Raw genomic sequence first — 10,524 nt, 5'->3', positions numbered from 1 at the left:
ACTATGCGGTTACCTCTACTCATTTGCAGTACTTTGCATTTGTCAATGTTAAAATTCAGTTGTCATCTCTCAGCCCATCTTCCCAACTTTTCTAGATCTTGTTGCAGTAGAAGCATACTGTCATTGCTGTCATTAACAACCCTGCCAACCTTTGTATCATCTGTAAACTTAAATATTAAGCCTGATATACCTTCATCACTACCTTTTATAAATACAGAAAACAATAAGGATTCCACCAAAATGAGACCACGAAGATCAGTGTCCATCTATTACCATCCTCTGTCTTCTCCCACTCAACCAGCTCTTTATCCATAGCAAATTGCCCTTAATGCCATACTGCTCCAATCTGTATAGCAGTCTTCAATGTGCAACAGTACCAAAAGATTTCCTGAAATCCAAATAATCCAAATAATTTTAATATATATCAAAATTATTTTTTGCATCCAGTTCCTTTGTGACCACATTGTAGTATCCAATCAAATCAATCAGGCAAGATTTCCCCTTAACAAACTCATGCTGTGTCTGAACTATAACTGCAGTCTTGTCTAGATGATCCTGCATTGCTTCTTTAACTAGTGACTCCATTATTTTTCCCTGAACTAACAAATCTGTATTTACTCATGTCACCCTTTGATCCCACTTGTGAAATGGGGATACATTTGCATATCTTCAATATGTGGGGACCTCCTTTGAATCCAAGGAGGCACTCATAATCATGGCTAGAGGTTTGCTTACTCCTTTGCTGCCTCCCTTAATATAACTCAGTGGTTTTAAATTGGAGTGCCAATGGCTGCCGCAACAACATTCCAGGGGGTGCGATGTAATTTGGGTTTAAGTTACTTAAACTTATTTTTTCCTTAAATTTATACATATATTTCATTATAAAAAGGTACATCCTTATTACTGTGTTCCATAAACCACAATGACAGTATTTACATATGTTAACTGATCTTTTGCAATTCCAAAATAAAAGAAAGAAATACAAAAAACCTCACATTATAAAAGATAATAGTTTGTGCTGTACTTATGTATCAAATTAAGTTCGACAATAAGTTGCTTACGTATATTGAAGATATATTTGGCTACTTGGAAGAAATCATTATTTAGATATATCATATTTTCATGGAAATAAAATTGTTTTAAATTTACTTTGTGGAAACAAAACATAGCACTGCATAGTTAGATACATAGCATGCAGAAGCTAATTTAGAGTGGTAGAGTAAGTGCATGGCAGAAGTAGTGTGGTGAAAAAGGTTAAAGAAGAAAAACTAATCTTAGAAAAAACTGGTGTTAATTTTCATTACAATAATATGACTAAAGAGATTATTGAATAATCAGCTGATATGTTTACCTACGTACTGTAATCACCTGTCGGCAACACAAATTTCAGTTAGTAAAATACCCTTGATAGTAAGATAGGCAAGTTTGTTATGAAGAAAAGAAGACATGAAGATTATTGTAGTGAAGGCAAAAAAGAAGACAAAGGTGGAGGTTCAAGTAAAGAAGGAATAATTAAAACTGTTCCCTCTTCGAGCAAGTCTGCTGTGAAGATGAGGAAAAAAAACTGTCAGTATTTGGATAGTTGTTTGGAACATGAACCTACTTGGTGTGGGGATAAAGATTTGTGGTGATATTTGCCCAAAGAAGCAATGGTACCTAGTAAATGAAACAGACATTTTTTTTTAACTCTAAAACATAGTCATCTGGCTAACAAGCCTAGAATATACTATGAGAGACTTAAATAACCAAAGAAAACAGTCTGAGTTTTATAAAATTGCCAAGACTTCTAATAAAGCTTCTTCTAATAAAAACAAAACTTCTAATAAAGCTCAAGAGGCCAGCTACTTAGTAGCTCAGTTAATTACTAAAAATATGAAGCCTCACACAGAAGCAGAGATGCTTATTCTCTCTGCTTGCAATGCTATAGTAAGGACACATTTTGGAAGTGAAGCAGAAAATGAAGTTAAAAATATACCACTTTGATAATACCATTAGCGGAGGATTAGTGATATGTTGGCAGACATAGAAGAAAGTGTATGTGCCTCTGTGAAGAAAAGTGAAATTTTTGCATTCCAAGTAGATAAATCAACTGATATTGGAGGAAAGACTCAACTACTTGCATTTATTCGCTTTGTCCAGAACAATAAAATAGCAGATCAGTTTGTTTGTTTTTTTTTTGCCGTAAAGAACTTGAAGAAACAGCGACAGGTCAAGATATTTTCAATACATTAAGTACCTACTTGGAAACATGGTTTATGCTGGAAATCTTGTGTGGGAATTTGTACAGATGGTGCTCCATCAATGTTCGGCTCAGTTAAAAGGTTTTTTATCTTTAGCGAAGTTAAAAGGAGTATCTTTAGCGAAGTTAAAAGGAGTATCTTTAGCGAAGAAAATTAACAGTGATGTCATAACAAAACATTGCTTTCTTCATCGTGAAGTGCTGGTTAGGAAAACACTGGGTAACGATCTGAAAAATGTGCTAGACACAGTTGCGAAAATGGTTAACTATATAAAAAATAGGTGCCATTAAATCATGTCTTTTCGCAAAGCATTGTGAAGAAGTTGGGGCAAAACATGTTAACCTTCTCCCTCATACAGAAGCAAGATGGCTTGCTAGAGGCAAAGTATTGTCACAAGTACTTGAACTGAAGGATGAGATTCATTCTTTCTTTGCTATTGAAAAGCCAGAAGAATCTTGTATGTTACTTGCAGATGATAATTGGTATGCCAAATTTCATATTTAGTTGAAAAAAAAAGTGAAATTCTAGTATGCAAGGAAAAGTTGAAAATATCTTATCTTCAATTGACAGGAATCAAAACTCTGAGAGATAAGTTAAGCTTGTGGGTCACCATGGTGAAGGGAAGCAACGTGAATATGTTTCCACATGTTGCTAAAACTATGAATAAAGAAATAATACCATTGATTTCTGAGCATCTTGTAGCACTGTAAAAAACATTCAGTTCTATTTTCCAAGCTTACGTACCAAAGACTATGACTGGTTGAGGAACCAATTTATTGCATTAGTTTCAAGCCATTCTAAGCTAAGTGACATAGATCAGGAGGAGTTAATTGAAATATGTAATGATGGCAGTTTGAAATATCCTCATATTATAAAAAAAAAAAAGCTCTGGTAATTCTGTTGCAATTTTCTACATCTTACCTGTATAAGTTAGGATTTTCTAACCACTACTGTGCTTACCACTATAAAAACTAAAAAGATAAAAGACTACAAACAATTGAGGAAGAAATGAAAGAATTTCACTCCAATATTCCACCTAATATCAAAAAGATCTGCAAATCATACCAGGCACAAATATCACATTGGAAAGTTACGTAAACCAAGTGTTTAAATACCTTCAATTGTACAGCATCTTTTTAATTTTGTGGTGATCCATAATTGATGTTTATTTAGTACCGCTATATAAAGAATAAAATTATTATATAAGTATATATAATTTGTATTATGAATTGTAATTTTTTTTATAATTATATTATTATAGTCACTATCATAAACATATTTTCGATATATATATGCACACAGAGAAAGTGTGAGAATCAGATCTAACAGGCAGAAAATTGAGCGGGGGTGCCACAAAATAAAATAAATTACCTAAGGGTGCCATTAATAAAAAAAAAGGTCAAAAACCACTGATATGACTGAATAGATTCTATCCATCACAGGTGCCTTTGTTATGTTTAACTTCATCAGTTTCTTCTCTCCTTTTCTCTTCATTATTATAAAATCATTTAGCTCACTGTAAAGAGTTTGATAAACTTCTGGCCTCCACTTCCCTACAGATTTCCTCGTGTGAATGTAGATGCAAAATACTCATTCAGTTTGTCAGCTACCTCAGCAGGATCATCAACAGTTGAACCATCGATATCAAGTGGACCAATCTGATTCACTCCCTTCTAGAGTTTACATAAGTAAAGAGGTCTTTGCTGTGTTTCTTTGCATCCTTTGCCAATGATTTCTTGTAATCTGTCTTCGTTTGCCTACCCTCCTTTGTGACTTGATTCCAGACAAGCTTATATCTACCATGGCCTTCTTTGTAACCTGATAATTTACATGCATCCCGTGCAATTTTATTCTCCACAAGTCTCATTAGTTCATCTGACATCCATTTAGGCCTAAACCGTAAACAGTATTTCTCAGTTGGTATGAAAAGCCTAGTAGCATCCAAGATTAATTCTTGAACGCTTCCCATTTAGAATTTGCTGTTGGTAACATCATCAGTTGGTCCCACTGTATAGAATTTAAAAACTGAGACTACCTTAGTCACCTTTACAAAAACACAAACCCTAACCTTGATGGTAGTAACATCTTTAAGTAAATCCCACATCAGTACACTGCGATTTCTTTATATGTACATTCTTAATGCATGAATAATCATATCAATTAAATCTCATTATTCATGCATTATTAATTAGATCAAGAGTACTGCTCCCTGTGATTGCTTCCCATGCTGCTGTAGAAGACAGTCATCCAATAAATTCACTTGCTAGTGTACGAGTGACCAACCTCCCTTCATATCCTGTCTGTCCCTTCTATAAACATTGTACTCCACAAATTCAAATTCTGCATTCCTTATATCTGTATGACACCATGTCTCTGATATCCCAACAATCCATAATTCAACATCCAGTACCTTTTCTTATAGTGACATCACATTTCATGTGTAATTGGTCAATAAAACTTTCTGAGTGGCTCTAAATAAGGAGGAAAAAAAAAAAAAAAAAAAAAATTTTATGTATAGCATTCACATATGTGTTTAATTTAGCAGTATAGTTAAGATAATTTGTGTTTGCTCTGTTATGTTCAAAAGAAAATTAATATAGCATTTAAATATTACCAATGATGAAAGAAAGTAACTGTTCTGTATTTAATCTTGACACTTTGTTTACATACTTTTCTTTTAACTCTGAAATTGTCTTGGTATCATTTTATCAGAATGTCTTTAATAAACTGGTTGCAGTTACTTTCACAAAAATATTAAATTATTTTTATTTCTAAAAATTCTTTTTTTAATTATTTTGCACATCATTAATTTTTATTTCTAAAAAATGCTCCCCCTTCCCCCAATTTTATAAGTTGTAACTGGGACAGCTGCTTCGTGTGCTACTGTAGCTCTGATTATACTGTAACAGAAATCTTTACAATAGGTTTTTATTTTAAAGGTCTTCCTTAAAAATGCTAGTATTTTTTATTTAGATGAAAGATAAATCAAATTACTTATACATTTAAAACACCAAAGAGCCTCATTGAAGAAAAATATGCTTTCTGTTTATTAATTTATTAGGAAAAAAATTTTTTTAAAAATTCATATGGTTTTTCTAAGTAAATAAAATTTTAAAAGTCAAATTGCATATGGAGATACATTCATGAAGGATGACACCAAGAAATAAGCGAAGTGGTAATAGTGATATGAGCAGATTATTCTCAGAATACTGTCAAGAATATTCTCAAAAAGGTTATTCTTGAATTCTCTCATTAAATAATACCATGATAGAAAATTCTTAAACAAAATATTTCAAGTTAAATATTTAAATTTTGTAGTAATAAATTTTAAGTAACATGTGTTTATATACATTACTAAAAAAATTATCATTCTTTTCTGACAAGGGTGCCAAATTTCATAGCTCAATACTGAAAAATATTAAAATTTTTAATTAATTAGAATGTTTATGGCACCATAAAGGCTAATAAGTCATTCTGAGAAAGTCATGAGGTAAAACTCAAATGCACTTACATCATGAGTTATCAACGTTTAATCATGTTTAATTTTTGTAATACAGCTATAATTTTGGTACACAACACACACACTGACTGCATCTTTCCCTCAGTTGCAATACATTACAGTGATGAAGAAGAATCTTAAGGCACAAATGAAATTTTGGATCAATAAAAAAAAATCTTTTTCTTCAAAATATAGCAAATTTTTTTGGCAACAGAGATTGATAAATAGTCCTACTTTAATCTGGAAACAGTTTTGTTGGGGCCGCGCAATCCAAAAACATTTCTGCTTTATCTCACAGATGGCATAAATTGCAGCACCCACTCACTCTATACACCAAAAGTTCTCAATGTTATCACCACTGGGCACAATCCAAAAGAAGCAAGCAAGCAGTTAGGTTGTGCCTGCTTTAAAAAAGCATGCAGTATGCACTGATAAATATTAAAAAGTGAAAGTGAAAGAATTATAATCATCTGTATACAGTACTGTCAAAGGAAAACTTCAATATTTCTGCAAAATGTACTTCAGTTTTCTGTGTTCAGAACACACAGTAAACAGTATGCATATACATCTATGCTTGAAAAGATGATGCTGAATGAAGCTGTCTATTTTTGGATTGAAAAATACTGTCTGAATAATAAAACTGATATTTTTGAAATGTCAGAGCATGATTAAAAGTTTCTTTATTAAAATTAATAAAGGAATTAGTATGCTTAATTCAATTACCTGACTCATTTTTTAAAACTTTTTCTAGGTTTATTCAAATGTAAACAATTTTGTGTAAACTATTTAATTAGTATCAAATAGAGCTACGATACTCAATACATTCTACATTGCATTTCAATATTTGTAGAAGAATACGAGAAATTTACTTCAATATGATACATAGAAACTTCTGTATGACACTCTGCAGAAATTAAAATGAATATAAAAATTAACGCAAAATATTTACAGTAATGAAATCAATCAAAAACAATTTTGAAAATTGTTTTTCAAAATTTATGTTAAATTTTTTTAATTGTTTTTGATTGATTTTATTACTGTAATCATTTGCATTAATTTTATATTTGTTTTAATTTCAGGAGAGTGTCATACAGAAGGTTCTACGTATCATACTGAGGTAAATTTCTCTTATTCTTCTACAAGTAAACTATTTTAAAGAAAAAGAAAGATTAATGAAATAGCAATATGTTTTTCTACTGCATCTACACTACCTAAATATAACAAATTTTACAGTCATGGCTAATATATTTTTCATTTCATCAGTTTTATATCAGTGTGTCACCCAGTGAATTGAGTCATCTACTTCACGAGTTAATAGGAAACCCTTGTTAACATTTCAATGTTTGCAATGGATTATCAATCACTTAACAATGCATACCTTGTCTATAACATATACAAGGCATCTCATTTACAATGTTATAAAATTATTAACTTTCAGAAAAACAATACTGCTATTTGAAATCAGCCCCCTTTTATTGCTCTAAATGACATTTGACAATTACTAGGCATTAAATGATTAAAAGCACTCTGTGAAATAAAAACAATGGAACTTGCTACAGTTTTGTTTTTAAAATCATGCACAAGCTATATAATTTGGGAATACAATATCGGGTACAGTAGAAGTTTGTACATTTAAGAAGTGTTGTATCAGATTCACTCGGTAGATTCTTGGGTCCCAGTGGAAAATTTTTAAAATTGTTATGTCTGGGTCACAAAACTATCTGCTCTTTTGCAAAAATAAGCAAACACAGAATGAGTGGTGTAGGTTAGGGGTAATATATTTACAGGGACTTCACTTTGAATTAAACTGGAAAACAAACTTGTCTACCTTCATAGTGACATTGCCTTGCTGAGGTGATATGAAAGCATGTCATGGTGCCATTCAAGGAAATCTCTGGTACAATCTTTGCCTGTAGATTGCCAACCTCTGCAGATAATATAAGTAATAAATTTCACTTAGAATTCCTGTTTCTCCAAAAATCAACATTATGTCAACATCATTGCTTTGAAAACTGTCTCCAAACTTCTCTTTCATAAATTTCAAAATATTAGGCACTATAATAATAATAATAATAATAATCAAATCGACATGTCAGAGACACCCTATAAACTTGACTAATGAAAAAAAATATATATATAAACAAATGTATATATACATATATATATAACGTACCTGTTAAACTTGGTCTTCCAGAATGCATCACAGAGCTGACTTTCTAAGATAATTTCGAAGAGTACAATGAATTACTACAGGTAAATAAATGAGGTCTATAATCTCTATAGCATTTTATCTGTTACCATAATATTGCAGCAAAAATCCTCAAGTCATGAGTCAAATATATCGAAGATCCACAACTTTATGAAAACAGCAAATTTAATGGCTGTGATGCTTCAATGCCAACGACATGTAAAAATTTGTGTAGTTAACATTAGCAGAAACAAAACAACTACATTTAATGCATCTAATAACATTTATTTCATTTGAAAACAAAGGAATGTTTGTTATAGCATCCCTATAAATAAATTACATATGCAGTATAATCTCAATTTACGGAAAACAGGGATTCCCGATCAAATCATTTTATTCCGAACAATATTCCACGGATGAGTTCATGGAAACACATGCACCAATTATAAATACGATGCATATCAGTTCTTAATTTAGTTCATTAAACATTACATTTTCAGAACTCACATTTTTTTTAAAAATCCGGGTACTCATGTATCATTTAGGCTTCTATCCCATAATCCTTCTCATATGTTTTAGTTGCAACGTTGCGCACGTCCGATTGGAAATAGCGACCCCTTACAGAATGAGAATTGATTACTGTAGTATATATATATATATTAATGTTTAATAAAAAAAATCAATAATATTATTATTATTGTTCCTCTTATATTATTTCTCCCTGATTGAGGATTTTCAACTCCGTAACGGGTACTGCTACCAAGTACACAGAGTAATAATGTATACAGTACAAAATAATGTATACAAATAAAGTTTGGTATTACTGTTGGACGAGGAAATCTCAGACTATCCTACAGGTGTTCAGGATTGCGACTTTCTGGAGTTCCTTGTAGGTGTTCTCTGGGAGACCTATTGCAGCGAGGCTGCTATGTAGAGTCTTTAAAACCATACCGTTAGTTGACACGATGATCGGGATGGTCGATACTTCTTGCATATGCCACATCTCCTTAATCTCATGTCTCAGGTTCGTGTACTTCCTAATTTTTTCCTGATGGGTTTTCTGGACATTTCTGGTGTTGGCCATCGCTACGTCAATCAGGTAAGTAGCCTTTTCCATCTTGTCCACAAGACTTATGTCCGGTCTGTTGTGCGGGATGGTCTTGTCCGTTATTATAGCGCGTTCCCAGTACAGCTTGTGAGTTCGGTTCTCTAGTACTGCCCGGGGTTCGTACTTATAGTATGGTGCACTTTCTTTGGTCAACTGGTCTTTCCTCGCTAGCTTCTGATGTGTTATCCAGGTTACCTGGTCGTGTCTATGAGTGTATTCAGTCTGGGTGATCACCTTACACCCCATGGTGATGTGTTGGATGGTTTTTGAGGGCAGGCGGCATCGTCGACATGTGTCATCTGACATTCCGGGCTCCTTTGCGATGTTTTTTCTATAGTGTCTGGTGTTGGTTACTTGGTCTTGTATGGCCAGCATGAATCCTTCAGTCTCGGGGAAGAGCGTCCCTCTTATGAGCCATGCATTGGAAGCAATGTTATCGATGTGATCTTCATGGATGTTATTGTAGTGTCTGCCATGCAGTGACATCTTTCCCATCTACCAAACTTCGTTTCTTTTACCGTTTGGGCGGGAGGGGGATTCCACGCGAAGGTTGAGTGGGGTGTACCACTTATTTTCCTTGTGGCCTGATGGAGTGGCGCTGTGTTGTTCTTAAAGTAATGTTTCAGGTTAACTATCGCTGTTCTCTGGCCCTTTCCTCCCACTTTCCGAGCTATTGTTAGTCTCTCCACTGTTGACTTCGGGTGGTGTTGGCGGCTCTTGGTCATCATTGTCCTTGTCATTCGCATGATATCTTCTAGCACGGTGTTAGTTCCATCTATGACCCCAAAAGGTGGGTGTTAGTACTGTAGTTGTATAGGGATTTATGGCTTTAACTGTGTTCCCACCATTCAATTATGCTTTCAGCAGGCTTCTGAGTCTTTGATGATATTTTTCGGTCAGGCACTTCTTCATTTCCTTGTGCTCTAACTGCTGAGGTCCATCATCCCTAGGTATTTGTAGGTCTCTCCTTCTGTCATAGCTTCGATCTCATTACCAGTCAGCAGCTAGTAGTTTCGACCAACTAATTTTCCCTGGTGCAGTTTGTAGGGGTCTTGCATTTGTCTAGACCAAATTGCATCCTGATGTCCTTGATGAATCCTTCGGTGATCCGGAGTAGTTGCTTCTCGGTTGCCGCGTAGAGCTTGATGTCATCCATGTACATCAGGTGGATGAGGGTGTACAGGTTCTTTCTTCCTTCTTTGAGGTTATATCCATATTTGCTGCCGTTAAGCGTGGTGGATAGCGGGTTTACTGCTAGACAGAACGACAGTGGGCTCAGATCATCTCCCTGAAAGATTCCTCTTCTAACGGGGATTGACCTGGTTGTGATGTTCTCGACCTTAATAGCGGTACTACATTTCCCCATTGTTGCTCATAGGAAGTTTGTCACTGTCGGATTGCCTTGTAGATCTTCAGGATTTCTATTAACCACCTATGAGGTATGGAGTCGAAGGGCTAGCGCTGATCGACATAGGCCGTGTATAGGTTG

The sequence above is a fragment of the Mastigoproctus giganteus genome, chromosome 13, assembly GCF_048544385.1.
Source record: "Mastigoproctus giganteus isolate SK-2022 chromosome 13, ASM4854438v1, whole genome shotgun sequence".
NCBI lineage: Eukaryota > Metazoa > Arthropoda > Arachnida > Uropygi > Thelyphonidae > Mastigoproctus > Mastigoproctus giganteus.
This window is presented reverse-complemented; position numbering follows the sequence as displayed.